Here is a 5273-nt window from a genome sequence, read left to right on the forward strand (position 1 = left end):
TCAAAGTTCCTCAGTTGGGGGGGGGGGGGGGGGGGGGGCGTTAGAGTCAAGGGGTTGAGGGGATGGGTGGAAAGATCTGGCAGGTAGGATGTGGCCCGCGGGCCACCAGTTGAAGTTCACTGATCTAAAGGCTCAGGAAACCTTTGCAGCTCTTCCGGATTCATTAGACTGTAACACTGAGTCTAGAATATTGATCCTACAATATTCTAATTGTCTGAGATTTTGAATGTGGGGTTTTCATCAGCTACAATCATCACAGTTATAACAAATAAAGGCTTAAATATCTGGATTTGCCTGGAATGAGTCTATCTCACAGATTAGTTTCTCCTTTTAGGTTAAATTACTGGCATACAGTAAATGAATTTTGTCCTCAAAAGGATGTTTCATAAACAAAAGCTTTTGCTGTAACCTGAAAACTGTAAACTTATTTGTGGTTGAAATTAGCCTGGTAAGCAATCCTTTATAGATAAGAATATAGTTTGTCCATGACCCATAGGTAGTAGGGCTGAATCTATAATTATCTTTCAGACTGTCTCCGCAGGCCATTGGACAGTGCTAGGACCAATCAGCAAAAAGCAACAGAACGTAAAGAGACAGTGTGCGTTTTTCCTGGCGATAGGGGGCAGTAGATGCCTAAATCATTGCAAGCAAGTAGCATTTTTGTATTAGATAGACATTACCAACGGACGCCCATTAGGGTAAAAAAGCCCCGGGAAGTGCAAACTTCAGCAAAATGACAAACACATCAGACTTCCTTTCATCACTGGCAACGAGTGAAGAGGTAAATGTGTAAAACAACAACAGGAGTGAGCACCACCTCACCCCTGCCACGTAGACCTCAAGGGATAAACCATCAGTCCTGCTCAATGCTCAACTTTCCTGGCGGGGTCACCCGTGAAGACAGTGGGAGGGTTAAAGAAAAGTGCTGGTCTAATTGTCCAAAGTTATTTCAAACCAGTGCCGTTCCTTAGCTGTTAAGCTCTCCCAACCTCTCTCTACAGCAGGGGTGTCAAATATGCGTCCCGCGGGCCGCATCCGGGCCGCATCCGGCCCGCAAGCGGGTTAAATCCGGCCCGCGAGATGGTTGTGTAAACTTTATTTTCATACTTTACAATGTAGAGTGAAAAGACACTTATCTTTGTGAGCAAGTTTCCTCTGTAATCAATATAAATAAAACAAAGCTGCGCTCAAGGCCCACACAAGAACTTGAATCACATCCTGAAGTTGGCTGCCACTCAGGATGTGACTTCTGATATTGATGTTCTGGTGAAAGCTAAAAGATGTAAAGTAAAATGAGTCAAATATACTTTAAGTGCTGCATGAAACTGATCTAGCCATGTGATCTGTAAGCTCTTTGAATCACTAAGGAATGTTTTTTTATTGATTGATTTTTTTTTTCAAATTTTCAAGTACACTTCAGGTGTTGTACTTGTACTATTTTGGATACACTGTCCTCAGGCTCCAGCCTTGTTTTATATTGATTGTATTAAAACAAAGGAAACAATCTGAAGTGGTTTTTAATTTACCGGTCCGGCCCACTTGGGACTAGATTTCCCTCAATGTGGCTCCTGAGCTTAAATGAGTTTGACACCCCTGCTCTACAGAATGTTGCGATTGGACAGACCTAAAATTGTTTGGGCCAATTGTAGACATGTTGATGCTACAATGGGGCGTGTCTAGACCAACGTCCTGAGCAAAATCTTTTGCAACTTCTGCCGTTGGTCCAGAATCCAGATTTTTAGCATAGGCTCATACTGCTCTGTTGCCTAGGATGATTCATATCTTCTGAGGACAAAAGAAAGACCCAAACATTGGCTAAAACCTTTCTGTGTCACGGTCTGAGGTATTTCCCTGCTGTCACTCCCTGTCTTTTGAGTTTCCCTCTGCAGGTGGGCATGTCTGGAGGTGACCAAGCTGCAGCAGATCTGCTCATCAGCTGGCCAGGGGTATTTAAGCAGCTGGGAGACTCCTACACTTTGCTGGATGATTACTCTACCTGGGTACCTTCTAACAGCCGCTAGTTTATCTTGTTCAAGCTCTTTAAGCCTTTTGAGAATTAGATTGTGTTTTTGGATTTTTAAGAATTTAATGAGTTTTGGATTTTTGCCCTTTGACCTCCTGCTCTTGTTCCCAGACAAACCTACACACTCTCATCTTGGACTGGCAGAACTCTGGAGTCCACACCACCTGGATCTCCAACCCTGCACGTCTCTCAGCCTCTCCCCTGGCCAGAACCACCTCCAGCTGCCCACCTAAACTTCCTGGACCTCCATAAACTCAGCTCCCTCCACGTCTCACTTCTGGATCTCAGTCCCTGCAAGCCACTCAACTTAGACCGGACCACTCCTCCCTCAAACCAGTTCCCTCCTCTCCAGACCGTAAGTCCTCCGCACAAGTCTGACTTCCCGTTCCTTCCGCAAACTGGTTCTAACTCCGATCTGTCCACAGTTTTCCCGCACCAGCCTCCCTGTGCAAGAACTCAGCTTCGTTTACGCTGCTCCCTTGGTTTCCCTTCAATAAATCCTTATTTAAACCTTTTAAACCGTCTCCGATCTGATTCTGTATGTCGTGGGTTAGATCACTTCACCACAACATGACATTCTGCTTGAAAAATCTACAAAACCTTTAACTTTTTAAATGACTGTTAATTTTACTAATGGAAAAGTATTAGACCAATGTGAGTTAGCTGGCGGAAAGCTAGCATTCTGGAGGTGAGTCTGGTTTGTTTTGGTTTGTTCATATGGCGTGATGGTGGCAGAGGATTTAAGTTCCCACCCCGTAAAACACCTAAGGGACTTGTAGGACTCTTGAAGGTGCTATATAAATAAGTTTCCAAAACACGTCAAAATCTGCACTTGAGATTGGGCCAGACCGGAAAGTCTAACACAAAAGAAGTGTAAAACACTTGGAAACTTTCAAAATAAAAGTACATCATTTCCTGTGAAACCACCATGGCCAAGAAAACCGAAAATAAACCACTGTCTTTCTCTTTGCTTGTTATTGTGTGGACTTCTGAAATCACATGTGGCGTTGCAGACTTTGAGAGACAGTGGCGTGGAACGCTTTTGCTCCTGTTTTGTGTCTGAAAATTGCATCCCAGTTGGACGGGAGCTCGCAGGTAAAACGTCGCTATTACATTGCATTCTGTGTTCACATCCGGTGAAATAGAGGCTTTAGTCCATGCCCTTGCTTCTGCCGTCATGAAATGACATTTGTTGCCCCCTCTTAAGACTTGGGAGTTTTTTTTCTGCCATGGGTTCTAGACCTTTCCTGACCTTTTTGACTATACCTCGGCTCATAGACCCTTTTACTGTTTGTAAACAATATGACGTCAGCGAGAATGCGCGCAGCTTGGCAACAGAGAATGGCGTTGTTTCAGGCTTAATTAAGCTACGCTGCGGGGTTATCACCGGCAAATCTTGAATGTTATATTATTAAACTCTAACGAATGGGAACAGACTCCCGGATCCCTGTGGCATTACGGAATGGGTGGAAGATGTAGGTGCGTGGCCCGATATATATACGTTTTTAGTGGAGAGGCCCAGTAAGTACACACGTGAGAAGCTACGGGCATACAAATCGTTAGATGCATACAACTATGTTGTCTGTGGCCACGTACAGGAAGTAAAATATCACGACATAGACTCTGAGTTTTGCGTCTTGAAGGCAGAAGTCCTTCCTAGCCAAAGACAAGGACACAAGACTGCTATGTACGAGGCTTGGGTCATAGTAAACAAACCAGAGAACTACATCTTCACAGCCAACTGTACCTGCATGGCAGGGTGAGTATAGCATAGGTTTCTTTTTTTAGCGTGCTCAGAGTACAATCATGTTATTTTTAGAGAAATACAGTTTATACTAATAAGCAGTGGGAAAATACAGATGAATTAGAATGAAATGTTAATTTGAAGCATGAAATAAAGCGTATAAATTTGTTTAATTCTGTCATTTTGATGTTCCAGACTTGGGTCATGCTGCAGCCACGCAGCAGCAATTTTATTCAAAGTTGAGCTTTGTGTTAGGATGGGAAAAACAGAAAAGGCTGCAGTTACCCTTTTGATGGCCTGCAGCCACAGACACCTCCGATTTTGTTGAAATGGATGTGCTCCCTTCGGAATTCTGTAAAGTTTCAGTCCACTGCTTGAAGAGAAGCGATTCTGGCATCCATACACGCAACAACCCGACATTTTTATGTGCTCAGAACTTCAAAACAAAGGGTTTAAAACGTTGTTTTAGTATCGAGTGTGAATGAGGAAGCCTTCACTCTCGTTGCCAGGCTGTGCGCGCTACTTTTGATGACGTAGGTAGCAAAAGGGTCTATTGGACAACAGATCTTTTTGCCACATTTGATGTCTTCTCTGGGTCTGACCTGGACACACATCAATGACTACTGAGTTTTGAATAGCAGCTACTTGCATAGTGAGGCACATTCATAAGCATGCAAGCAAGCAAGCATGAAATAAACTTAATGCAAAAATGAAAATACACTTTTGTGTACATTTGGAATGTAATCCATCCTAAACTTTTGTTTGCTAAGTAATTTGTTGTCTTAAAATAAATTCTGTTCAGTTTACTTCATGATGTTTTGACTAGTTCTCTGGTTTGAATGATCTCATGCAGTAGGCTTACAACTAGCATTCATCTGAGAGCTTTTAAAAAATGTGTTGGTATCACTTCTGTCTGGGATAAGATTGGTTTGCATATCAAATCCCGACTGTGACCTGAGTTTAAACTGTGGCCGCTAGTTGGGAGCTCACTGGCAGATTGGTGGGCACAACATTCTTAACAGTACAGATTGGGTGACAATAATGAGAGTACTCTAGACGGCCTCCACTGTCAGTGGCCTGAGCCTTCAAGAAGTTCCCGTCAGATTAGTGATCGAGGAAGAAGTCATGGGTCTTGGCTGGGTGAATCTACTGATGAATTTTGTGTGAACTTGTGAGGTGGGACAGACATTTCACTGAAATGTTCTCGATTATATAATAAGGATAAAATATTCTGAGAGTTGGAGCTTTGTTTAAGTTTGGTAAAAAAATATATATATATATATATATATATATATATATATATATATATCATTAGAGTTAAATGATAATAACTCTCTTTTACAGGTGAGGTTTAGTGGAGGTTAAAATGTCCAAACATTTTTTTAAAATCTCAATCTGGTAGCAAAAACACCCACAAGAACATTCAAATGACCATCTCTTGGCTAGGTGATTTCCTGACAACTTCATTTAATCTTAATTGGACTAACTGTAGACCGCAGCTTAAAC

General features: G+C 42.4%; 1 long non-coding RNA gene across 1 annotated transcript; it reads left to right on the plus strand.

Annotated features, from left to right (window-relative positions):
* The first annotated feature begins 1905 nt into the window (after window positions 1-1905).
* Window positions 1906-2542, plus strand: LOC129163312 (uncharacterized). The gene is made up of 2 exons (XR_008563182.2): window positions 1906-2378; window positions 2449-2542. It is a non-coding gene; the product is annotated as an uncharacterized lncRNA (long non-coding RNA).
* Window positions 2543-5273: the final 2731 nt, after the last annotated feature.

Source organism: Nothobranchius furzeri, chromosome 5, assembly GCF_043380555.1.
Source record: "Nothobranchius furzeri strain GRZ-AD chromosome 5, NfurGRZ-RIMD1, whole genome shotgun sequence".
NCBI lineage: Eukaryota > Metazoa > Chordata > Actinopteri > Cyprinodontiformes > Nothobranchiidae > Nothobranchius > Nothobranchius furzeri.